This window comes from Aquila chrysaetos, chromosome 2 (genome assembly GCF_900496995.4).
Source record: "Aquila chrysaetos chrysaetos chromosome 2, bAquChr1.4, whole genome shotgun sequence".
Taxonomy (NCBI): Eukaryota; Metazoa; Chordata; class Aves; order Accipitriformes; family Accipitridae; genus Aquila; species Aquila chrysaetos.
Genome location: NC_044005.1, coordinates 59,931,649 through 59,959,619, shown reverse-complemented (window position 1 = coordinate 59,959,619; position 27,971 = coordinate 59,931,649). Strand labels below are relative to the sequence as shown.

General features: G+C 38.6%; 1 protein-coding gene and 1 long non-coding RNA gene across 6 annotated transcripts in view; one reads left to right on the top strand and one right to left on the bottom strand.

Annotated features, from left to right (window-relative positions):
• LOC121233623 lies at window positions 1–26,864 on the top strand. Of its 5 annotated transcripts, none has more exons than XR_005933510.1 (4): window positions 1–2,380; window positions 19,564–20,580; window positions 22,891–25,105; window positions 25,573–26,864. It is a non-coding gene; the product is annotated as an uncharacterized LOC121233623 (long non-coding RNA). The 5 variants fall into 5 exon arrangements; XR_005933512.1 differs by lacking the exon at window positions 25,573–26,864 and having other exon boundaries at window positions 22,891–24,917; window positions 25,029–25,562; XR_005933513.1 differs by lacking the exon at window positions 25,573–26,864 and having other exon boundaries at window positions 5–2,380; window positions 22,891–23,763; window positions 24,674–25,560.
• NT5DC1 (5'-nucleotidase domain containing 1) overlaps window positions 1–27,971 on the bottom strand; it is a 149,712-nt gene that overhangs the window by 55,188 nt on the left and 66,553 nt on the right. The gene's annotated exons all lie outside the window — the stretch shown is intronic.

Below are 27,971 nucleotides of genomic sequence, written 5' to 3'. Positions count from 1 at the left end.
CTTTAACAACTAACGATCTCTTACAATGAAAGTAGTATTTGGGAATGTGACTTTTTCTTTTCTTTTAAATGGAAAGGCAGTTTGATAGCTTAGCTATTAATGCCCATAGCCAGATTCTCTGCAGCTCTGATGTGAGTAAGAACTTACACCTCCTCCCTAATTTTTATCTGAATGCAGGCTTGTAGGTAACAGTTCTTAATTTGATGAACAGAGTAGAGCTGAAATAAGGTGTTACTATCAACAATGATGCAGACAACTTAGATTCATTGTATATTACTTTCCACTGTAGTCTTACAGCACTTTGGGTTTTTAGAGTGAACAGAGACACTTCTTTGACCATTGTTTTTGTCTTCTTCTCTTGTCTAAATAAACATATCCAACAACTAACATGTGCGTTCAACAGAAACACAAGAAAAATACTTCCATTACAGAAGATTTTGCAAAAGAATTTAAGTTCCATTTCATGAAAGCAAGTAGAGGAGAAAGGGGGGTGATGGTTAAAATTACATTAGACAAGTTGTCTTTCACTTCCTTTCATTTAAGCTCAAGTGTGTATTCTAGTAGGAGCAGCAGAAGCAAAACGAGAGACAGAGGGAAGGAAATGTTAACATAAAGCAAGATAAGAAAGGAGAGTGAAGCATTAAGCAGGGATGACTGGGCAAAATATGGTTACATTCTGGAGGCCTGGCTTCAGGCAGATATCAGGAACAGGGAGCAGCAGGAAGAGATAAATCATCCCTCTCCTCTTCCCAGGAGATAAAGATGTTTATAAACAGAATAAAAGGATGAGAGTCCAGGAAGATAGGAGGTTAGGAAGAGGCAAATGTCATAAGAGCAAAAAAAGAAGTGTGATGGATGTAAAGTATTCTGCATTTTTATGTTTTCTGCAATTGTCTCAACTCCTTACTGTGCAGTTTCTTAACAGACCAAAGGGTTAAGGATCCTGATCTAGTTCAGGCAGGACGAATACTAGCTATTTACACCTCTTAGTTAACTAGGAGCAGACACGAAAAGAGGATACTGAGTTTGGAGACAAAGGAGATGTTAGTATTATGGTACCAAATCTCTCATTCTCACCTGAAAAAAAAGAGAGAAGCAGTATTTGTGGGAGGAAAGAAGGGAAAAAAAGGACTATGGGTGGGTTGGCCAGTGGAGACCAGGAATCCAGAATGACACCTCAGTGAGTCGCAGCCCATCATGAGGCCGAACTTGGCAGTATGATGAACCTCTGCTTGTCGTAGCTAAGAATTAGCTTGTGTCCTCAGATATATGAGTGGCTGCTTACAAAGCAGAGTATCTTTCAAGCTACTCTTGTATGTACAAGTAGAACAGAATGGGAAAGAAAATGGAAGAAATGACAGAAATCAGACAGAAGAGAGGAGCTAGGGAATACGAAGAATAATGAAAAATAGACCAGTATTAAGGATAAGCATACCCATAGATAGGGAACATGTATTAGTATGTCAGATCAAATTAAAGAGGAAACTTTTCCTCCTATATTCTCGGAAGAGTAAGGATTTTTATCATCACAAAGTAAACACTCTGCATGTGGCACTTCAGTTTTGAACAAATCACATATTACCAATGGAAATACAGGAACATTTGTGTCTTTTGCATGTGTATCTGTTAAAGAAAATGTTTACAGCTCATGTAACATTAACCTTCTCAATATTTTTAGCAATGTCCAGCTCTGGTCAGGCAGAAATAGATGGTATTTTCTAAAATAATAAACTATTTACCAGTGATGACAACTCTCTGTTCACCTTGATTAATTTCAAGGGGGTGACCATAAGGTAAGGATCCGTGGTGGGCTAGGGAAAACATGACTCCTTAGATTAATAGTGACTGCAGGGCTATATAAATATTTAATATACTGAATGAAACACTTCAGCAGAACACACACAAAACATCACCTCTGCAAATATTTCATGGGTCACTTCCTCTTCTACTTGTTTTCTATTCCTGTGGCCTATGAGAAGCTTACTGCAAAAAATTAAAATGATTTGGTAGCTAAAGATAGGTATCAAACTAAAAGGCAGCTGAACAACTAGAGATTCTTCTAAGGAAGCCAAGAGTGGCTGTTGTTTCTTCTGGTCTGATATAACGAGGCAGGAACCACCACGCTCCCTCCCACCCTCGCATTTCCGAGGTGAGATTCCCATGCCAAAGGCTGTCAGGAACAGCACAGGACCTTTAGCTATATTTAAAAGGAAGTTATAATTTCAAAATCAGAGGCTATTGCTGCTCTGCCACCTCTCAGCTGAACGTCACCCAGCCACCCCGCTATCTGCGTTTCACAGTGGACTGAAGACCTACGGTGGCCAGCCCAGAACCTCAAGGCTGCAGGTTTCAGGGCTGACTAACTAAAGTCAGCTTCAAGGTGAGGCTGTATCTTTTCTTGAAAACGTAACTTGTTAACTACTTTTCCCCAAAAGCCTTTTAAGCGAGCTTAAAAACTACCATTTCCTGACACTCCCCCCACCCCCATCTGAAAGAACAACCCCATTCAGTCTGTCCCTAATCTTCACCCTCTTGCTTCCTAGTCCTGCCTCATCTCCCACTGCAGTGTCCTGGCTGCAGAACGGCCAAGGCTCCTAGGAGGGCAATGCCACAGCCAGATGCTTGCGTGGTTTTTTGCATGTAGAGTTATTCTTGCTTCTTGTTGAGGTCCACGGACACTGGAAGAGAAAGCCAGGCTATTTTAATGTTATTTGTTCTTATTAGTGTTCCCAAATGGCTGAGACCAGCCCAGACCACTTCTACCTTGCTGGTACAACCGCTCCCACTGCCAGAGTTAGCCCCACTCTGCAGTCCTTGCCCTGCCTCATCCCATGCTTGCAGATCCCTTCCTTTAGTAAAGGGTAACAACACAAAAAAAAAAAGAGAAGCACATGGTACGTGGCAAAGTTTGCAGCCTGACTTCATGAGGACCGCTAACACATGACATTTGTTAGAAAGGTGTCTAGATGAGGGTAGTTTGAATGACCTTCCATAGTTTTGTATACGCAAAACTTGGAAACAGCATTTCTTTCTTTCCTTGGTTTTTCTTTACCTTCTGGTTTTATGTTAATATTTACATCATCACAGCAATGTTTCCACAGTACACTACAAAGCACGAAGGATGTACTTTGAAGGTAGGACAGGATCTATTGCTACATTTTAGAGGAAATTATTTCTTTCTCAAAATAATTCACTTCCTTGCTTTACATTACCGTGCTAGTTTGCAGTGTAACAGACCAGATTTATCAAACTGTATGAGATCAATTAATTTGTGATGACACTTTTGCAACCCAAGGGCTGAGGACTAAACCCATGCAGAGGTAACTACCATTTGTTGGGAAAACATACTCAGTTAAATCAGTCTGATTCTTCAGAACTTCATAATCCCTACTGCAATGTGTGAACATCTAAAGTGAATATTCCACAGGTGGAAAAATCTGTTTTGTTCCATGGTCAAGAATGTCTTCTTACAGGATTCATGCAACACGCTTACCTATGCTTGCAAGTAAAAGATAGAAAGGTGATATAGTGATTACTCAAAGCAACAAAATCCACATTTTTTCCTCCTGTTAAAGATTTACATGGATCATTTGTTATATAAGTATTGCCATGGTGTTAATATTTATGGGGAGACAACCTATCAGTGGGAAATTATCATAAATTTTCTGGAAATCTCCATCTTCACCTGTAGTCAGATTGCTGAAGCTACTGACCCTTACACATTCATTTGTCATAAAAGCTTGCTCTTTGCCATTGAAGCATATTTGTGATTATTCTATATAAACTATTTGCACTGAACACCTTCTTTTCCCAACAAACTTTGCATACTCAAATGCCTGTTAAACAATACCTGGGGCCAACTCACACACCTCTAAAATACATCCCCTGGTAGACACATCATAAAAAAACTGCAAAACAATTTACGATGAAGGAAATTGTTTTGTTGAACTGAATACAGCTAAGAAGGTGGGAAATGGAATCTGTTCAGGATGCTGCTGTGGTCTAAAAGAAATGCTGGCACCTAATTTGAAAGGAAGTCAAATATTCGAGTACATTTTTATTTATACATCTGATGAGGCTTAATTGAGTCCATTGGCTTGCATGAAACATGCTGTTATGTTTGGTGCGGAAATGAAATGCATAATGAAGAAATAAAATACAGTCCATAGATATTTTATAAGGACACCCAGACTACAGGTTGCTGATAAACTAAAAGTCGTACTCATCTGTACTGCTCCACCAAGAAGACATTACAGGTAATCCCCTTTTCTGTAGATCTCAAATTAAAATAGCTCTGGAGAGGAACTGAAACTCTTTTTGAAGCTTTGAATGCACCAGCTACTTCGAGGCATTTGTTACAGGAACTGCGCACTGAGAATAACAAATGGTGTTAATTCCAACCTCTGGGTCTACAGTTGCAAACTTTCCAGGTGGGTACAGACGGACCAAGAGCTGTATGTAGACTCCAGTTTTGCTTGCTACTTAACATTCCTGTATAGATGCCACATCCACACTTCAACAACAACCTGATGGACAACGGGAAACTGCAAGCAATAAGCACCACACGAATGGGGTAGGGGGAAGAACTATGTGTAAAATGAGGCATTTTAAATTGTATCAGAAAAACATATCAGAAAATAAGACAACAGAAGAATGTGACAATAAGGGAGATTTGTAACAGGTTATTCGCTTTTCATCTTTATGATTAACCCATATGTCTAGAAAATTCAAGTTATGCGTCGTGTGCTTTCTGCAATCTCATGATTTTTCTAACTTACAAGTAGTGTTCAATAATAACTACTTCCACTGTAGGTGATGTAACATCTTCTGTTAAGCTTATCATCATATTTTACTACATATAATGAAAGTCTTATTCTTGCCCGGGATCTCAAACTAGCTATCCTGTTAATACAGCTTTCAAATCACATATATACCAAGTACTTTTCATGGTTCTGGCCTACGGAGCTTCATAAACCAGTTCCTGGATGAGACTGCAGCAGTGTATTCCCAGTGTCCAGGTATTAAAGAAACATTAATAGGAAGACGTACCAAGAAGGGCCATCGGGATAAGACCCAAAGAGTTTAAATGCTGAGAAGGGAGTCAGGTTACATTTGGACACGGCAGCGAGACGTCGTGTAAAGGCATTCATTTGCCTCTAAGAAGCCAGCACAGCTGGAGGAAACAAAACCTACCTGTATGCATAGTTGTTTGCCATATCAATAGTTCAGCCATACGGTACTGGAAAGACGGAGAGCAACTTCCCCAGCTGGAAACGCATCCTTTTCCCGGTACAACGGGCGGGTGGTGCCATCTAGCGAGCAGGGACCGACCCCCCCCCCCCCCCCCCCCCCCCCCTTTTTTTTTCTCTGTTTATTGGCCTCCATGGAGGCAGGAGGGCCTTGGGAAATCCCCCCTCTGCGCCCATTGCTTTAATGAGTGATGCTAGTGTTCATATTTATCTACCTCACCTATGGACAACGATGCCTGTGATCACGTCAGAAACAAAATTTCCTTGTAGGCAGTAAAAGAATGAATTCAGCAAGGAGCCGCAGCACAGCTTTCGACTTCTTGCTATTAATAACACGGTTTTTGCCAATCTGAACAATACACAACCTAGAGGTCTGACAACTTCATCAAAACAAAAGAAAGAGACACAGCCTGCTGACTTCATGCTACTTTCATTGCAGACCATCCCTCTCCCACTTGTACCAGCTAACCTGCCATAGGAACGCTGAGAGAGGAACGTTCAATTTCTAATGCTGTTCTTTTGAGCACAAAGACCTGTTTATTCTATTGTAGTGCTATCAGCTTGAGAACAAAGAAAAAAAAGCTGCTTTCTGGAAATTTCACAAGATGTACAGTCTCCATTAAGAATGTTTAAAAAATTGCAAAACTAAATTAACTAATTTTGTGCAAAGCCTGTGTGTTGAGTTCATCACTCTCTTATGGAGAATGGAAAAGAAGAAAATATTTAAAATTATACCTAAAGCGCTGTTGGAAAGGTCCTTGCTCGTCAGTCTGTCTACAAGAATTTTGGAGTTTATAGCCCAGGGAAATCTATTTAAAAGTTATGAAGAAAAATCTTCCAAGTGCTCCATTTTTGATTCTGCATTCTTTTCTCTCCTGGTTTGATTCTTCATCTGTTTTAACATTATCCAAACAAGGGCAAACAGATGAAAAGTAAACTTGTAAATATCACTTAATGTAAAATAGATCCCAAATGAAGAGTGGCTAGCCCAGATTAATTCCAGGAGTGAGCATGAGGAGGAAAAAGGGTGTCTGTAAGCAGAATTGTGCAAGAAGCAATTATTTTTAGCTCACAAATTTCTCTGGGATTCCATATTTTCCCCTGTCCTGCATCAGGATTAAACAAAAGCCCTTAAAAAAAAAAAAAGAAAGAAGGGAGAAACACACGTGCACACGGACTGGCACTCGCTTACTGCGCACAAGTCCATTTTGCAAGCCAGGCAGAAGTACTGTTTCTGCCTTGCTGGAACATGGTTCCAGTATGCTGAATCCTGGTGCTGACGTGATTTTGTTTTTGTGATTTAATCTCACTTATCTGACCCTCTCCACTTCATCTGGCAACAGGGACCCAAACTTTACAATACCTCTCTGCGTGTGGGTGTCCTAATCATCAAACCTGGAATTAGTCTCTGGCTCTGTATTCCAAGCTCATCCTTTGGAAATCTCAGTTAGTCCAAAATTCTAACCTAAATCTGGCAGAAAAGGAATGACATGAACACAGGCCCTCTTACATGCCACATAAATGTCTGATTAAGGATACCTGCTATGCTTGATCTCTCCTTTTTTCTCTTTCTGATCAGAAATTAATTAACTGTTAATGGGAGATCGTGTACTCTCATGGCTGGTTCCACTGCCATTTTCTTGTAAGAAATATCTCAACTTTTTGTCAGATTTTGTTTCTATGAAGGAGCTGCACAGATGTGAGCATGGGCAATCCAAGTTGATAGCAACCTAGCATACAAGCTTGAAGAAACTTGGATGTTAAAGCAGCTACGGTGGCTACATCTACAATTAGGACAGTCGAGTCGAAACTTTTTTGAAGATACATTTGGGTACACGACCTGGTGTGCTCTGGCTTTAAAAGAGACCCCTCGTAGCAAGGGGATGGTAACATACTCCAGATAGATTGTATGTATTTGGACAGACCACTTTGCCATTTCAGGTTGTCTACAGGCTCTGTCAGGTGAGAACTCTTGGCTTTCTGAGGCCATTTTTTCTTATGGATGTCTGCAGCTGCTAGCAGGAAATTCTGGAAATTTAAGGCAATTTATACACTCGATGAATATATTTACATGACAACAGAGTATCTCTTGCAGCACTGTTGAAATGCTGTTGCTGTTTCTGTTGATGCAAACTTTACAGGGCTCAATCTCTCAGGTCTATTGAAGTCATATAATACCTTTTTATTGAGCATAATATATGAAAAAACCCATTTCTTTATTCCTCTGTAACTCATCTGCTTGCAGTTCATCAACTACAACAGTATACAATACATCCATTTTACTGTTGGAAATGATCCTCTCTCTTGCTAGCTAACAATCCAAACCTCCTTACATAAAAAACCCCAATTACAAAGGATGTGGACTGAGGTACATATTTTGAAAATACCTATATTAATTGAAGAGCTATAACTACTAAGAAATGCATGATGTCCCCTGATCAGAAGACAACAGCTGGTTGATCTCGGGACTCTCCTCTACACGGTGACAGTGCTGTAAAGCTCGGGGCACATTTCTGCTGCTGAGAAGGAGCCTCTGCCTCACTGACATCCTGGGGCAGAAGCCAGGAACAATGCCACTATCACAGCACCCCAAACTGCAGGGATAACAGCAGAGGCCAGAGGATGCGGCTGAGCCCCTGCCCTACTGTGCAGTGGCTGGCAGCCTGGCAGGGGGTGGCTGGGAACCCACACCACTCGTTACAGCAGTGGGCACTCCTGGGCATCCTCCCGCTACTCTCCTGGGTGGGTGAGCTGTGGAGCAGGAGGGTTTCTGTGGACCTCCACTCCACCACCGGCAGCCCTGCTCCAATTCTCTTCCCCGGCTACTACACCCTTAACTAAACACTTCTTTGATGAGAAAAAACAGAAGGCAAGAGCCTGGTTACCATTCGAACCCTCATTAGGCTGCAAGGAAGAAAGTCCTGCCACTCAAATCCCACTTACATGGGGCTAAGCCAAACAGGACAGAGTATTTATGAAAGTAAATACTGCATGAACAATTTGTATTTGTAAGTATGGTACATTTAAAATCTTTGTAGAGGCAGCTTCCACAGAGCAACAAAACTCTTCCCCGAATGTTTATGGAGAAACCAGATGCCACACAAACAGCTCTTTTGTTTTCGAGACTGCAGGACTGGTTATTAAGTCCCAAGAAAACAGACATGTAAGGAGTCCCGCTTCAGCTTTAGGCTTTAAATTACCATTCATGTCAAAGGCAATGACATACACCGCATGTTTGCATATAGCTCTATGCATTCTGCAACGAGACTTAACATTTTAATCCTCATTCACTTATTTTTGGACTGACATCTAAACGTTAATGTCAGATTCTTCTGTTAATATTGTGCTGTATGGGCTTTCTTTTATTACCTCCTTTCTATTAGAAGATATGAACTGAGTTTGGAAAATGTATCTATAATTAATGCTGGTCTCAGACTATTTATAGTGATATAGGACACAAAGTAGAACTCTCTATTTTAGCATTAAAATGCTCCTATCAGGATCATTCTTAAAATATATTAGCAATAGTAGCTACGTCAAAATTGCTTTTTAAAAGGAATCTCCCTGCTGTATAAGGACTCAAGCAAAAAGAAGTAGAAATAAGGTTTTCTTTTTCCTTTTTAAATGGAAATTGTCAGGCATCAGAAACCACATGAGTATCGAAGACATAACTCTGTCTGATAACACTATACCAGATATACTTATATGCAGATCTTTCAGGAAATTGGCTGTATCTGTATTCATTGATAAAGGCTGCTATAAACCAAAATCTTTATGTGCACATATTACATATGTAAGATGTACTTGTACAGAGAGACAGATATACTTCTATGGAAAATGCCACCATACCATTATAATTACAAATTTATGGGCTAGTGGATAGAATAAATCAGTTACTGTACTTAAAGAACTTTTAAATTTTCAGGTCTGTGTATACATAAAGACTTTAAGAACCTTTAGAGAAAGGACTGTAATTTCTTATGTGCTCATATAATTGTTAGACATTTGGATTACTTATGGCTTTTCCACATGTAAAATTTCTAAGAAATTGTATTTTTACCACTAATGGAAAAAGGAATACAAAATACAGTAACATCAAAAACGATGTAGGAAAAACTCGGAGACAAAAATATCTTTAGTTGTAAATAGAGATAATTTTCATATAGAAGTTCAGCTGCATGAAATTCCAAGCCTCTGTAGGCACTGAAGAGCTAATGTAATGGAAAGCACGGAAGCACATCTGTGTAAGAACATATGAAATCCATTCCAGAACATCCTGCCATGAGATGGACAGCTTAGTATGAATAGAGTCAGACCACTAGATAAGATAAGCATTTTAGAATGTCATAAATACATTAGAAAACCAAAAAGAGTAACTGGATGACCTTTAAAGGTCCCTTCCTACCCAAAACATTCTATGATTCTATGATTCTATGAAATTGTGCGGTGCTTCAGTAGTATAAATTGCCTAATTGCCAAAGCTCATGTACAAGTGGCAATCATAGTATTTACTTGATAATATGAAATCTTTGATATTATTGCTTATAGAAATTTATTTTTTGTGAAATGTAGGCATACGCTTGGCACATTCTCTTATAATGAAAAAGTATAAAAAAATACATAAAATTGTCTTTGGATTTCTCTTTTTGCCTTCATACTCTTCCCATGGTTAGACAGCCAAAGTCTCTGTGACAGTAAAAGGTGATGTGATGCTGGTTTTCTCTGAAAATCCAGAACTTTTGGCCTATGGTTTATGTCAGTATCCCAGGATAAGCCAGGGAATCCAATGTAATGCTGTTAGTATTTACTCCCTGCACTCATTGCATACAAGAAATAAGGTCTCTAATAGATCAAAGATATAGGAGGTTTTGCCAGTAGTATGTTTTCTGTATTAACATAATCAAATAGAAGGTGTCAAAGCAAGGATGGACACACAATGCCTGCATCCAGCTGTTACAACTTAAACCTGCCTTTTGCAGACATTCAAACTGTGGCAATACAATTTTACTGCTGGCTAGAATGACTAAGTGTACAATAAAAACTTTACTAGAAAGTAAAACAGAGGAGCATATAAGACAGTTAGCAATTACAAGATAATCAAGTGGAAAAATATGCAATAGTCTAGAAGAATGAAATATATCCTCGTAAGTGAGAACAACAGAAATCCACCCAAGAATAGTCTGCTGTGGACAGATTGGGTACAGGCAGGAGTGGAACAACAGTCAATATTTAGGTAAGCTGCAATATGACTGGAAAAATCAGTCAGCTGTGATGTGCCTTGATGTGGTAGCTATTCAGATGTCAAAGATGAATGCCCGGTGTATGATTATAGTATGACTGGCTGCTGTTCATGAAATCAGTAATGTGACTGCATTTATAGAATATAACCATTCATTTACAGAAATGTGTTGTTAGAAAATATGAGGACAGCAGCACACACTGTTATGAATGGAAACATATAGAAAGGCTATAATACAAATTTTCTTAGAATTTTTATTTATGAACCTTGTGCTCTTTCATGATTAGCTCACCACAATCATTGTGTTAATAAAAGTCTTTCTTGGTTTATCCTGGATCTACGGTTGCATTCTTGCACCAATATTTTTGCCCAAAGAATGGGAATGCTATATAGAAACAAAAGGTAACATGCCACAGGCTGTCTAAATAACTTTATCTGGTTCTTTCTAGCTATATATACTTTGATATGTGTGTATCTGTTGGTACTTGAACACAGGTGACTGTGTACTACTAAGAGATATTTTATAGATTGATAGAAGCATGCCTCTTAAGGATTTGTTCATATTACCATGACAAAATTCTTACCTACTTCAATGGGCTAAGTGTCTTTAAGGATTTTACCCTCTTAAATATGACAAGAGACAGACTGAGCATGTTACCAAAATTTTATACACTCAAAAGACACAAGCTGATTTTGCTCCTACTCCTGCTCTCATAATTTCTGTGTTGCAGATGATTGCAGGTGATCAAACAAGCAAATCTAAGTAGTTGCCAGCTGGCAGCTGAGAACTTGTATCTGCACACCTGCTTCCTCTTCTCCCTCGTTCAGGCAAACGTTTTATTTCACTGTGGGGACAGGTTTAATGTGCGCATATACAATCAGTCACTCCATCTCACCTGGCAGGCAGTAACTTTTTATGCCATTTGCAAGCCCAGGAACATGCCCCATGTAAAATGCCAATCTAACACCTTTCACAGTGCTCACCTGGGAAGTTTAAACTCTTCCTTTCCAGCTTCTTTAAAATGTCCTTTACGTGAGCCAAACAAAATGGATATAGAGATGATTGCAGGAGTCCAAGACTGGGAAAAGCACTCTGGTTTATTAAGCACAGAGAACTAAACCAAACAGGTGACAGTATTTCCCCACAGTGCAGTAAGAAGCTTGTCTGAGTGACTTACAATCTTAGGCATGCAAGAAACATTTCCATTGCTACACACAAAGTTCATCTACACAATATGTGTCTCATATGTTACTCAGTCAACCTTATTTGAGTGTAAGCATGTATCCAAATCCTAAAGTAGCAGAACTACATCACTCCAAATGAAAAAACCAGAAAAGAACACTGGCTTATTCAAAGTTTTCTACCATGTTGAGGTAGAGACTTTTTTTCCCCCAAATAATGCCGTAATATGAAATATCAAGTTCTTGTGTAGTAGATGAGAACTGAAGGACCATAAGATGTCTTACACTGATCAATTGAAGCAGGAGTTCATTTCTACAGAAACTGTTCATTCAAGTTCAAGAGAAATTTCAACTCGGTTGTTCACCAATAATATTTTTAGTAAGGACACTTTCTGACCACAGCAAGAGAGCAATTAAAGTATGTAATAATCTACTAAAATTGATACAAGAGAAATATTTTGGATAGTTGTGAGGGAGCTTGTAATATCTCTGTCATTATCTTTAATCTGCCTTTTCCAGGCATCAGTCAACCTCCTGCTTTTTCAAGTATTTTCTGTCACTGCTATTGCTAGCCACATGACCTGTTCATGATGGCCTGGTCCTGATCCATCAAGGAGTAAAAGGGATTTGTAGTATCAATTTCACTGGGAGCAGGATTAAGCCCTTGAAACACCTTGTGCCAGATGGATACAGAAAGTTACCTTCTCTCCACAATTTTGTATTCTTAAATATAATTGCAGTTCACTATCAAGTATAATTTATGTTCCCAAAACAGGGAACAATTTAAATTAGAAGCATGCTTACATGCCATTTTTTTTCTAGCTTGACAGATACAAATAGCTTTACATTATAAACAAAACCCCAAACCCAAACAACAAGCTATGTTTCTACTCAAAGTTTCCAAAATGAGACTGATATATTATTTTTCTTTAATTCCATAAGCATAAAACCTGGGAATACAATGAAATAATATAATAAAATGGAAGGATTATTTATAGGGAAGATGGCATTCAGAGCAGTATGGGAAGGTATGTGTATTGCTCTTTGTATTCATTGCAATGACACCTGAGTGTTTCTACGAAAACACTGATGGAACAAAATCTTATTTTACAGTAAAATACAGTAAGAAGTTTTAAAAATAATTTTACAGATCTTGTGAAGAAAAAAATTTCCTCATTACTATGATGTAATTAAACTATAAGCCTGAATTCAAATGTCACTAAGCACTGGCTCTGCTGAAACACCAGAGGGAGCAAGTTTCACAGAGGAGTGAATGCTTTTATTGAGACTCTCCCAGCTACTAACAGTATTTCATCATTTAGTAGGATGCAAAAGAATTTAGTCAGATTACCTGCAATGGCTGGGGATATGCCAGTGAACAAAGCCCTTCAACTTGTGATGAAATATGTAGCAGGGAGCCATGAAACAGCAGAAAAAGTGAGGATGTGCTTCATTTGGACAGCTGCAGGTTTTTATACACAAAGTTTAAAAATACTGACTATGGGGTGAAAAACTCAGAGTCTTGCCATCTTTATCTAATAAAGATTATTTCAGTACAGAGAGGTTTTTAAAAAGCAACTCACACTTCTCCTCACAGCACAAAGTCACAGATTCAGTTGTGAGTCCCACCTCCTCTAAAAGAAGATTTAAAAAAAAAGCCATAGAAATGATCGAAGTCAAACCCACCTACGCAATGAACTGAATTACTTGGAACCCCCACATTCTCTTGTCCTCCATTAGGGACTAAACCTAGGCAAGGCTCAAAAGAAAAATCCCCCCAAATCAGTTGTGTCTCTGATGATGCACGTCTGAAAAACCTAGACCTGAATCCGAAGTGACCTTGCTGCTGAGTCCTAACCAGGAACTGAAATGGTTCAGCTGCTCTTAAGGATTGACCAAGTGACACTGTATGCCTGCATCGTTAATACTGTTTAAAATTTAGCAATGATAAAAACCCTTCTATGTCATTACATTGGGTCCAGATTTGGCCAGAAGACATTGCCACCCACCACATGGTGAGACCCCAAGGGATTCTCATCACGACTGCTGTCCTGTGGCTGGTCGTGCCCTGCTCCAGAGGGAGCTCTAAAGTTAGGAGTAGTCTTTCCATTACCATTAGTGCAATTTTACCTTGTGGAAAATTTTTCAGCTTAATTGTTCAGATGACTGATGGTCTTCCGTTTTAGTTTAAAATAGAGCTTTTTCATTTTAATTCCCTTTCCCTCCTGAAATTTATTATAGATTCTAACCTGCAGCTTCTCTTTGCCAAACCATAATAATTTAATCCCAATCCACATTTATTAAAAAATGATGTGTCAGGATATGTTCCATCTCCATCAAAATTAATTTATAGGCACTGAGTAACACTTTTATATGTAATGCAAAAAATAATCTTTGTTTGCTGGGACTGGGTGGCCAAGAGCTATCCACAGGGGGCAGATGTAATTGTTGCTATACAGAAAAGATTATTCATCTGCTTAATTGACTGTCATACACATGCCTGAAAATTAAAACTTGATAATATTTTATATAGTGGCACTTCCCTTAGAAATACTGACATACAGTGAAAATCCTTCAGAAGCATCCCCATAGTTCACACAAAAAACCAGGCTTGAAGTAATACTTTTGAGCAATCAAATGGCATCTAATAGTGTAGGGTACTGAAATTAAATGATTGAGAAGCTAAATAATGTAATACAAGAAAACAAATGTTTCACACTGCAGCAGACTGGGACATCTTTAATGATCACAAATTTGTTAAAATCCTCATACCTGTATCATGAAGCTTTACGTCTAGCTGCTGGCCTGACCCAATAAATAGGAGGATTAGAAAGAAAGTTGTAAATAATTCTAAAGTTTCATGCTCAGCAGATAAAACTTTATATGAGCAATGTATTTAGTGGCTAAGTGTCAAAACCAACCCTTATGGTGTTAGCAGCTCAGTGATTCTAAGGGAAAATAACGTAGTTTTGTTAAACTAATCATTCCACTGTTGACCATGGTTACGTTCAAATTCTTAAAGATTATCCATCCAAGTTTTGCCAAATTAGAAGTAAAACTTTCATCTGGTTTGTCAGTTTTAAGTGAACCAAAGATATTTGAAGAAAATGTCCTCTGGTGCTTTTGCACTCCGGTGGGACTGAGGGATTGCTGTCCACGCACGTCATCTTATTCCTTCCTGCTCTCTCCAGCGAATTGTGCCTGATGCACACTGTCAGCAAGTCACACCATATATATAATATGCACAGGAAGGGCTGTTCCAAACAGAAGAAAACAGTTTGTGGTGTTTTTGGAGTCTGGTTTCAATCTAAGAACAATGAGTTTCAGAAAAGAGGGAGGAGGAGCAGAGGAAGTCATAGGGCTAAGCCTGGGAAGGGGAGGGAGAAGGGAGAAAGAGCTGCCTCGAGTGAGTTGGTGTTTCTGGTCAGGGACCAGTAACAGCAGCAGAAAGCAGAATTCACGACAGGTTTTTTTGGAGCTGATCTGATTGATATTGTAGGAGCAAAATGGCTCATATAACATTTACTCCAAACACTTTATGATCACATGGCAGAAAGGCACTGATCATCCCAGGGATTTGATCATCACAATTATTGCAAGAAGCAAAGATCTGGGTGCAAGTAGCAAGCAAAAAGAATGACTGAAAGACAATACTTTGCAACATGCCCTGTAGCTGTATTTAAATCAGTTAAAAGTCTGAGAAACGAAAAAAGTATCAGAGAATGCCTTATTGCTCCTAGCCACCTTTGGGCAGCATTAGGAGGATTTCTAACGCCTAGGCCCAAAGTGTTTTCCTGCTTCCAAAGTACAGGTTGAAAAAAGGAAAACTGTCACAGCATCTGACAACGTGAGGGCTGCTGGGGTGCAAGCACAGCCTCCTGACTGGGGCAGTACAGGAGACAGACGCATACGTGGAGAAGGTCCCACCCTGCCAGGCCTGCCCTCTGTGACAGAGATCTTCAGAAGCTCATCCCGTCATGGGGATGCCCCATGGCCTCATGGCCACATCATTCCTCTGCTCAGGGTACATCACCAGTACACCGTGCACATGGCTGTTTAGAAATTAGGGAGGTCCTGACATGGGGTTTTAAGGAACCCAAAGTGAACACAAGTCATGGCTTCTTGGGCTCTGTCCACAAACTACACCCTCCTATCTCCTTCCCATTATTTTGTGACTTGAACTCCTGCTGTTGAGGTAATATTATGCTGTGAAACACTGTGTTGAACTTTTTCTGACAGAGTTGCCTTCATAACCAGCTTGAAGTGCTGAGTTTTACCTCACAGCATGTAAAAAGAGTATATGGCTCTTGTAGCCCAGGGACCACAATGTTTCAGCTCCCACAAATGGCATGGTAGCCCTTCACTCCGGACGTACCTTTTCACGTAAAGTACCAAGCTCTTGCGTTTCCAGGAATTCAGTGCAGTTATGTGAGTTTAAAGTTTCTATGAGAAGCCACTTGAGTTCTCTTTTTCTTTGGATCACTGATATTTACCTTATCCAAGCTCTTATGTTTGCTCATGGATCTGACTCGGTGGCAGCTTGCGGTGCGAGGGCTCCAGGCCAGCGCTGTTAGCAACCCTCATCCGAAGAAAGGCCATTCATACCGTGACAGCCACCTCTGGGTGGGACAGCCTTGCAACACAGCTTTTTCTAACGCATCCTTTTCTCAGAGGAATGATATTGTGACTACAGTTTGCAACTAGTACAACTCCATCACGAAATTGGTATTCCAGGTCTATGGAAGAACAGTGAACTTTTAAAGACTGGAGGGTGTATTTGAATGAAAGAAATATAACTCTGAGTTCATAAACTCCACAGAGCGTTTTTTCCTCCTTGTGGTAAGTAGAGAGGTCACTGCAATTAGGGAGTTTGTACTTCACCTGACCTTACTGGATAAACTTACTAGCTGTCAGATCACTTTTCTTGCCCTTTTTGAACTCCAAGGAAGAGGCTGTCTGGCACCTACGCAGGCTAGTGAGTGAGACCCAGCAGCGCCGTCACTGCCTCCCTACTTGAAACAATCCTTTCCAGCCCTCTCACATACCACACAGGTCTCGTAGTTCAACTCTCAAGCTCCCAGAGACCACAAAATATTTGGCAGTGCAACAGGTCTAAGATCTTTCCTGTTTGGTTTTGCTCAGAGCTCTATAAGGCAAATAGTTGGTGCAAAGGCATAGGAGACTTAAAGGATTTCAGCAGTGGCGTTCTCCCCCTGGGTTTTGGTTTCTCTTGTTCTCTGTGCAGGCAGCTGGCCAGTATCCTCCGGCCGTTTGGAAGTTAGCTTCCCTCTGAAATACACATTAATGCCACATACTGGCTTTCATGCTGGAAGGTGGGTGCATGCCATTATCCCCAGTGACTGGACATATTTCACACTGTTTTCAAATTTACCAGCAAGACAGTTCGAGTCACCTTCTAAGATTGATGTAAGTTACCAGAGTGATAACTTTGTGTTAAAGTAGTTATCTGGCTTCCTGACAGATTTCTTTGACACTTACACTTCTCCAAAAATAGCACATGATCATGTATCATTTTTTGGTTTTAGCTTTGTCAGAAAATCAGTTATAACCAGTATCAATATTTAGCAGACACTTATCTGTTTTTCATGGAAAATGATTTAAAATTTTTTTTCAGCCTACTTAAACTGCACACATAACTTCTGGTTCCTTTTCCTCTCCCATCCTTTTCTAAGTCTTCCAATTTTTTTCTTTTTAAAAAGAAGTCAATCTCTTTTTCCTAAAGTTTGATAGCAGTTATAAAGTAGCTGGCACTGCACACAGAGTCAGATCCCATACAGAGTTAGATCCCATATCCCATCAGTATTCCTTCTTTTGTTTTTAACCTCATTAAAAAGTACTATAACAACAACACTATACATCCAGTTTCAAAGAACTTTATACATTTGACCATAAGAATTCACTCCAGGTTTATATTTAGCAAGCAAGTTTATATTTAGCAAATCTCTACTTTGGACTTATAAAACAGTTTCAATAACTTCAAACTATATAAATGCAAAAATAAATGTACCTTAAAGTATCGATTTGATATAAAAATGTATGCAAATAACATATTAATTTTTTTTTTTTTTAGGAGAGGAGTTGTTTATATTGTCTAACTTTTCCAAACCAGTTTTCCTGATTTATTAATGCAGAGACTGAGGCAGGTCCAGGTGGTGACTTAGAACAAGAGTTTAATGCAGGTGCTAACTCTGTAGAGGGAACATCACAGAAAGCTCACTGCTGATGTTCTACTGGCAGCTAATTGCTTCTGCTCAAGCTAAATAACTAGCAAACTGAAGTGTACTGAATAAATAAAAAAAAAATATTTAAAAACCCTAAACAAGTCACCTTTTAAGTTACTTCATCCATCTCAAGAAATCCTGAAACAATTCACTGACAAGACTTACCCAAGGAGAACAGAAAATATTTTCCAGTTCATGAGGTCAGGAGTAAGTTGTTGGTGATCAAACAGACCTTTCATTATTAGTTTGTGGGATCCAGTAAGTATTTTTTTCTTGAACAGTTTTCTTTTCCAGAACTGGGAAGTATTGGTTTCCTTCTCTCCCCTGCTAATGACTAAGACGCAGTGGCTCTGCTAGGCTGGTCAGAGGCAGGGAGGCAAGAAGAATGTGTGATGTCTCCCAGAGAGATTATTTTCTCTGGACAATTTAAAAGTGGCATGAAAGCAACTCCTGTCCAGGTCAGCTTTAATAGGAAAGAGGATTCTTGCCAGGGATTGTGGTTACCCTCAAGACTTCATTTAAATCTCTTGGGAGCACAAATATAAAATTCCATTAACAGCTTGCTATATTTTAGCTTTCAAAACCAAAGCCCTACTGTGCTTTGTAATGTAGAGCAACAGCAAGGATATTGAGAATATTACTGCTTTTTTAATTAATGAAATCTACACCAGCAAAAGTTTGGAATACTGTTTGAATCACAAAGGGGTACTAAAGGCTCAGTATCTCTACTGCTCTTTACTCTTTTTGTCTTTTTTTTCTACTAAGAAATCTAGAACTCAAAATGAATAAATCAAGCACCAACAGTGTTGTCTTATTAAAATGTGCTTTCTTTCTTTCCTCTTTTTTTTAAATTGCGATAAGAATGTCCCCTTGTTGTCATTCCTCCCAGGAACCAGAACAATATTCACTTCTCCTTAGGGGAGGGAATACTAAAGGAGTTGCAATACAGGCACCTTTGTCATCTTAATATCTTCACCAGGTGGTTTCTCTTTTCTTTTACCGCTCTCTCTTTACTCTCCTTAGAATAGGCAGGTAAGTTCACAGAAGTGTAACAGGATAAAACCTAAGTTCCACAAACATTTGTATCAGATCTGTGCTCTAGCAGATCACCCAATTTTGCACCAGGTCAGGTGTGGACATAATCACATTACTTTCACATTTCCCAAAGCACACTATAATAAGCTCTTTATGCTGACATGACGACTTTGTGCTGGTTTTATGCTAAATGCAGATCAAATACCTGATCCTTTATAAAGTTTGAGTGGTGGAGGCCTCAAAGAAAGCCAGCTGGGACAAAGTTAACCTGATGATATTTCTGGAGAGAAATCTAATCAGCAAAGTGATTTTACCCTACACTAGTGCTTTATGTCATGCAGTGTTCTGGATCAGGAATTAGGAGCCTTAAGCCAGCTTCAGTTCATCGTTGAACCTAAGAGCACACTCATTCAGGTTCAACTCGAAAGTGTTTGAAGATGCTCGTACTCGGACACTAAGGATGTTTCTAAACGCACCCTTTTACAGTTGTTGACAATTGCGCCAGTTTTAGAACATCTACAATAGTTTCTACTTCCTGCAAACACTGTTTCTGTGAAGGCTTTGCTTTGTTTGAGTTTCCACATTGACTACCCTAATCTGTTTCCCTTTGCTGCAGGAACATTTGCAGGTGCAAGCAGAATGCTTGGCAAAGTCCTGAAACTGAGGACATGAGCTCACAGAGAAGAGCAGCGCTGGGAACTCCTGTCTGCCCCCCAGGTCTTCCAAGGCAGATTTTCATTGTCTTCATCACAGTGTCACGAAGAAGAGCCAGAAGCTCCCAAAGCAGTTAATGCCAGCACTGATGGGTCACTTCTGGGACCGGTCCTAAACAAGAGCTCTCTCCTGAGACACACATACAGTCCCAGCTACGTAGTGTACAGCTACACTGTGAGTGAGCAAAGAGGGAGAATGAGAAGTTTCTCTCTGGGACATGGAAATTTCCTGGCTCTGCAAGAAGAGGAGAGGACTTCCTCATGAATCGCTGCTTTGGTAAAAACCTAGCCTAGTACAAGAACTGTCCTTAAGATGGGAATCACCCCACCTAAGGCTGACAATCCCTAAATCTGTGCAGGATGGCAAGGCTTCTTTTATAGTTGGTGGAGACAAACGGGTGTCTCTACCATGCTGCTCCTCCCATCCTAGAGTACACACATGTCTAAAATAGATCATGTGAGTCACACGCTACAAATGCCTGTTTCTTTCCTTTGCTTAAAAAGGAATCTAGACAACAGATGCCTAATTGTTGATGTCCAATGTTCAGTCACATGAAACCCAGTCTGGCTGGAAGGATAAGATTTGTTCAGCTGGGCCAGTTAAACATGAACGTCTCTAAAACAGGAGATAGCAAACAATGGTTAGGCAAGAATGAACTGGATTAATGATCACCAAATGACTAGAGGCATAAGACTGTCTGAATATGAATTATCTCCTTTTCCATCCTCTTCCTCCTCTCCTTCATGAAAGATGAATGTTGACCACGCAGATAAAAAGGACACACCCCAAATCTTGACTGTTTTCTGCAAGTACCCATAATTTGGGGAAAATGAGATGTCTGAGCTTGAATACAGCCAGTGTCAGAGGGCATAGAGATGAAAAAAACCTTTAAACTAATATTTACGCTAAGCAAAGTTAGGTGGGTTTATTCCTTTTACGTGCATTCACTTTTCTCATAAAACTTTGCAGCTATGCTCTTTATTGCAAATTCTGCAATTAATTATCTGTATTTCATTTTAGATTAGGCTAAGCTGAATGAAAAAACCCCAGGGTAACTAGCTGACCCCAATCCTAAACATCAGGGCACTACAGTGGGTAACAACAGGTGTTTCTGCTTCATTCTATAACCTGGATTAAGAAACTAGTAATATGGAGATTTTTGAAAAATGGTCTCCCAGTGACCTCTGATTGTCATGCAAAGCCTTTTGCATACAGCAAATAGCACAGAGTATTCCCAGTGGGGCACATAACAGCTTCCTTTCACATTTGCAAAAGAGAATATTGGCCTCTGTACTTCATTAGCAACTTTCCAAAGCCTTATTGACTAAACATTTGAACAAACTACCTAAATAATCCTCTTTCTCTGAGCTAAATAATCCTACTTCTCTCCACTTAAGACAGAAGAAAAAATATGCAGCCAAGTGTCATTGATGGCGAGGTGTTTTGATTTCATAAGAAAATACTCAGTTGTGATATTCTTTGTAACTGTACCGCCTTGTTTATTGAACTAGGTTGCTAGGATCATGGTCCAGTTAGTTCAGAGAAACAAATGAGGAGCAAACAAAGCAGCTACGGTCCAAAATAGCATTAATCAATTGTATTTCTCCTTTGTTGTAAAGCAAACAGCTCAACATGTTGGCCTCTCAAAGCACTTCTAAATCTAAACAGCAAAAGGCCACATCCCGTCATGCGAGAGCCACATCCACTGTGTGGGGCACGTGTCTACAGGCATTTGGTCATTTTTTCCTTTCCACATCCGTCTGGCAAACTTACAGCACAATAATTCTGTAATTGTTACTGAGCAATGTAATGCCACTGCATTATCTTCTTACGTTTCCTTTGCAAAACGTCTTCTAGTCTACTACCTTTTAATGACTTAAAATAGTGTGTTTATATCTTAGTCAAAATGTTTTGTAAAAGTTATTTGGTCACTAATATCAAAGCCTTTTTCTTTCTACTTAAGCAATGATACAGTCACTGAAAACAAGCTTTGATTAATCAGAAACCCTCTTAAAAGTGTGCAAGCAATATAAGCATAATTTTACTGTTAAACATGCATAGCTATTTATTTTACCTGTCAAATAAACTGCTTAGCAGAGAAGAAATAATTTAAAGCACCTTTTCAAGAGCTCACTTGAGATGTATTTGAAAATACCATCCTCTTGGACAAAAAACTGCTAAAAAGATCAACACATTGATGAAGGACACCTGAATTTCTTTACATCAAACTTTCACATTTTAATTGGAACTTGCATCTCAAGGAAAGGGAAATCCTTTTATATAATGTTACCAGATCCAAATGGACAAATAATGATATTTGAAAAAGCAGGGAGCCTAAAATGACTGGGAAAAGAAAGAACTGCCAAAATGGCAAAATTAATTACTCCTTGAAAAAAAGACGCTCAAGGAAACACCTACAACTCCTTTATCTAGTGGGGAAAAAAAAAAGGTAGCTCTAGGGAAGAAGTGGAAATACCATAGTAGAAATCAACATGTGATTCCCAAATTAAAAGGAAGTCTTCAGTGAAGACAACGTGGTAAGTGTATGTCCATAATCATAGTCAAGGCACAAGCAAAGCTTAAACAGCTTAATGCACTTGATCTACTGACAAGTCCACTTTCATCTCAGAACTCTGAAAAATGGCCATATAATACCAGGTCCAATAGGAAGGATTTTTAATGAAGATGTTACTTAGGTAGAGCTACAAAATATGCTCAATTCTTAACAGGATTTGTGCCAACACCAGAGAATAAAAAGTGACTCAAAACTCTTTATCCTTTCACACCTCAGGCTCTATGTTAATCTTAGGATAAAATTTGAAGGAAAGAATAATTAATGGCTTGAAGGTAAATGGACAATAGAATAAAATGTAACATGGCTTTAGTAAAGGTAGGTCATGTCAGAGTAGCCTGATTTTTTCCTTTGATAGGATACCTGATTTTCCAGACAAAAGAACTGCACAGAGAGATTTGATTTTATCTGAACTTCAGCAGAACATTTGGTAAGGTGTCACAATGGAGATTACTAGGTAAACTAGAAAAAAGGAACATTAGAAAAAGACTATGAAGGTGCTGACTAAAGTGACTGTTACAGAGGAAATGCCAATGAACTGTGCTGAAAGGGGAACTTCTGGGTTGAAATCAGATTACTCCAGTAGTGCTCCTCCTGGATTAGTTTTGGCATTCATTTTGTTTACTATTTTACTTTGTGATTTCACCCCTAAAATAGGAATGAATGCAAGAAGTCCACAAAAAATGAGAAGCACTGCCAGCGTGAAGGAGGAAGAACACCATGTGAAGGGAAAATGGACTGGAATAGTAAAAGTGGGATGAAATGTAATAGTACAAAGTATAGTATCCTGCAGTCAAAATGGGATTAATTTCATTCAATCCATCCAAAACCTTTGCACCTTCACAGCTGTGGAGTCTCCTTGTATAATCACTAGAAAGATGTTAACAAGTCTGCTGGTAATTTTATATTATCTAGTTTAGACACATCTAAATGGAATGAATGGAGATTCTTTGAAGATTATTCCTTCTTTCTATAGTCATTCAGGGAGAACGTTTAGGTGCCTAACTTTTAAAGTTATACGTTTGATGAGGAAAATCTCCCTAAGGAGTATTACAAATTTTCATTGTAGTAGCTCATCAGCCAGAAATCAGACAGGAGGAAAACATGTATTTTTTGCATGACCCAGGACTCTGTAAAACACAAATAACTTCTTCAGACATAGTACACAAGGTAAATTAAATTGAAATAGCAAAAAGTTAATACAAGTGTAAAAAACACTAGTGAGATCTCATCTGAGTAAATATCTGGCTGTCCACATTCTGCAAGAGTCTGTCAAAACACAGACAGCCTGTCTTGCAAAAAATCACTGCATGAGCAAGAATCGTGTGCATAGTTAAATACATCATATCATTAGACCTTCCCTGCAAGGGAGAAGGAAAATTTAATCTTAAAAAAGCACAAGAGCAACAGGCTATAAACTCACCACAAACAGATTTAGGCTGGAAACTTTCTTAACTATCAGAAGAGTGAGGTTGTGGGACAGCCTTCCAGAGGAGCTACTGAAGGCTAGAAACCTGAAGAGTTTCAAAAGTGAGCTGAACCATTTTATGAAATAGGTTATATGACGCAGGGCCTGAAAAGAAGAGTTTGTACTTGGTGCGCTGGGAGGATCTTGCTAGCTTTATGTTCACTTGAAAGAAGACTCAAGAAACTAAATTCCTAACTGTAATTTGGAAATGGCCTGAAATGCTCTGGAAAATCTTTATTTTAAACTTTAATCCCCCCCGCCAACCATCTCCCAAGCTCTTAAAATATTATGCCAGTGTACCTTAGTATATTTATACAGGTTTTCAGAGGGAAATAACAGATTTGTCAATTCTGATGACAGTAACAGAACAAATGTCTGAATCCAAAGCTAATGTTTTTCTTTATGGGGGCATGCTAATCTAATCATATCAAACATTTGCTTTTTGGTTATATGTTTTTGGTGGGTTTTTTTTAGAAGGAAACAAAGAGAGTGATCTGAAATATATAGATGAGACTTCCCTTGAAATATGTTCAAATGCACAATTTCTTTACAATTTTTTTTTTCATTTGGACAGATAAAGCACTTTAACTTTTTCTTAAAGAGCTTTTGTTCACTTTTTTTTTTTCCCTTGAGCTTTTTTGGTATATACACGTTGTTAAGCAAATTAAATAATTAGTGAAATCATATATATCATAATTAAAATAAATATTATAACTTAAATTTGTTTCAGTAACTATCTTTTTGCAATTTCATATGAAATAGGTTTAAAATTCATTATAAGATAAATCTACTTAAATTCTGATGTCTTTATCTAAATTTGAAAGAGAGCTTCAAGAGTTTCAGCAAAAAATTGAATTTACAAAGCCTACAACATAGCCACCAGATGGTTTTGTAGCACGTGCAGTTTAAATCAGCTCAGTGTAAGTAAACAGTCAACCACTGTGAATAATCAGATTTTATTTCTTCCCCTAGGACTTCAAATCTCACTCTGTCATATGCCAGTCATAAGTGCAGCAGCATCAAATAGCTATGGACTGAATCCACCTTTCTCTTTTAAATACATCTTCTTGCAGTATAGATCTTGGGTAGTGCATGCTGAAACAAGCACTTTATGACAAAAATATTGGAATTGTAAAATAAATGTATAATAAAAAAGAAAATTGTTAGTCTTCAATTCCCGACCTTGCATTACATTACCTCATCCAAGAAAAAGGAGGTAGTTAATGAAAAAAATAGAAATAATATATTACACTTGATGTATCCCCTTTTCTTTCATACATCTTTGAAAAGTCCTTTGGAGCAAACATACATTATCTTGATTTTACAGAGAAAGGGAAAAAATTAAAAGTTTAAGTGGCTTACCCCAAATCACACAACAAGCCTTCTGCAAAACGAAAAATACAGGTAAAATCAAGATATCTCTTGATTTTTCTGTGCTGTCTTAACAAACAAAAATGCCCAGCAAACTCAGCAATACCAATTACTTTATTCTCAAGGATATGTACATCTTAAAATTAATTATTTTAGCTGTATTGTTCTACAAACTGTTTCAATCTGGTCATAAAAAAATAAATCTGTTAATTTAAATACTGTCCTTATCAGGGATCTTGCTTGCACTGTGCTGAGATGCACTAATATTATGTAGTCAGAGCTATATGGCAGCTGTAGGTACATGCCCTATCAGCTCTAGCTACAGTCTGAAGTATTGCGTTCATACAAGAAAGCTTTCTCCATACTCAGAGGATTGTGGCTGTGTATCCCTTACATGCTTATCCCCACCCTGCTACATATATATATATATATATGGTGGAATTTTGCTTGCATAATCAAAACAAGGGCATCTGATGACCCTATGGGTTTCTGTTGCATAGGCTGACTGAATTTTAGCTGAAGCTCATATGGTCCCTCCCCCACTGGATTTCCTAGAGCTTGTTAGCAAATGAGCTTCCATAAAAGGTACTAAACCAGATTTCTTTCTTTCATCTGGTTACCAATTCTTATGAAGCTTTTTAGGAATTTAATGATATTTGAACTTGTAAAACTCCTTTGAAATTTCCCAAAGGTGTTCAATTTACCATGTGACACCCACACAAGCTACCCTTTTGTGTTCACACAGACTCCATGTATGTTTCCTCAGAAAGTCAAGCTAAACATTTAAAGATAGGAGAACAGACCTCAAATAGTGTCATCCAGGATTGCTTTGTCAATCTCAAAAGGTGCCAAGATAAGGATCAGTATAATAGTGAAATTGTGACCTAAAGCCAAAATTGTATAGAAATGTGACATCTGCATATGATGATAAAAACAAGTAAACACTGCAAAGCAGGGCAGAACAGCAGGCGGAGGTTCCCTCAAAAATTGGTGTGTAGGAAGAATGCACTTTCAGAGATCAATAAACATTAATTTAATGTTTAGTAACTTGACTGTCTTTCCACACTACACATTGTCTTGCCAGCTATATATAAATAAAAAAATATATCATGTGAACATGGTAATGATTAAAGAGGTAATGACCAATTTTAGCATGAACTTGCTCTGTTGCTTTACAGGAAGCTACAGTGTCCTTTTTTCACGTTGAAGACATAAGGATATTACGTTAGGGGCAATCTTATCCAAAACAGACATACAAATCTATTTAGCTGGTCAGTCTTCACTACTGGGTCTCTATTTGTAACTAGATATATTAGCTATTGAATACGTATATCTTGCATAGATAAGTTATTTTAAAATAAACCCCCTGTGAAACTGTACCCGAACTAACGGTGTAAGTTGAAGCCTAGTTGTAACAGGCCACGTGAATATGGTTTTATGGTTAATTTTTGAAGCAAAGCTGTACACTTTCTAGGAGAGCAGAAAATCACTGCAAGTGTTGGTGTCTTCAAATTTCATACACATTCAGAACAAAATATAGTTTCCATATTTTTAATAGAAATGTACAGAAAAATAAGGAACTGACTGAACTATATATGCCATTACTATCTTATTTCTGTCTATGTATCTATCTATATTTTCTAGTTAGTTTTACAATACTTTAATATCATGTGGTAACTTAATTAAGGGAACAAGAAAGAAGCCTTAGCTTTAAATCTCTTTACTATTGACAAAGTCAGCTTCAAGCTCCAAGTGCTTTTTTTTCCTCCTGCTTATCTGTCTGTGTATTTCTATGAAGAGTCTCACTGAAATGTCTAGGTTTCTTACGAATGTTAATGCATTTATTTTCCAAACATGCCAAGGGCTCTATGGAAATCCAGCTGGTAACAGGCACTGGGACCCTCAGGCTGGCAGTACTCGTTGCCGTGGTTAGAAGATGCTCAGCAGCCTGATCAAGAATGCACAGATCCTTCTCCCGAAATGACAAGCTTGCTCTTCCAGCTTTTGTACCTTTGCCTCTGTTAAAGGCTTATCATACTTACAAGTTCCAGCCCAATATTTGCATTAACCAATTGCTATGTAGGGTACAGTAGGAGCCATTTTATGCCCATGGGACTAAGGTCCAGAGATAACTGATTCGCATAACGTGAAGGAAGGCCAGATGGCAGGCATGCCTTCCCGCTCCAGAGCTCTAATGACATCCCCACTTCACACCGGTAATATGTCACCTGGCATTCACAGTAGTATTCATTACAAAGCTTTTCCTAATGAGCTTTAAATACATTGTTTTTACTTTTTTTTCTTTCTTTTTCTTTTTTTTTCTTTTCAAGAGCAGCAGCAGCTGTGATGCTGAAACAAACTCTGGCTCATTAATAGCAGGGCAAGCTCCAGGCAGGTATCTTTTAATGGGTGAAAAGTTTTCCATGTCAGTACTATACTTTTCAAGAGGGAAGGTTTTTTTAAGCAAAGCAGACAGTCAGAAACATTTTGCAGTACCATTCCCTCTTAACACACTTATTTACATGTAATTTCTACCATTTTGCAACTGAAAATGCTGAAAAGTAATGCTCACACCAAGCTAAGAGTGTATTTCTTTAATTTTGCTCATTTCAGGTACATGTTGCAGATACGTGTTGTATATTCTTTCATTCCTAAACACAACACTGTCCTCCCCCAGCTTTGTTTATCTTTTTAGAATTAGTTTGCATTTTTATATGGCACAAAACCTGAAAAAGCCGCTTAGGCCAGACTAAAGCCTGGGATCAGGCCAAATCATTTTAAGAAGATCTAGGAGTGTCTAAGGACCCAAAATATTTTTGCAAGGTAGACTTATGCATTTATAGCTTGGTGCTTGCTTGAAGAGAGATGGCTGTATGTGAAGGAAATAAGAACATAGATA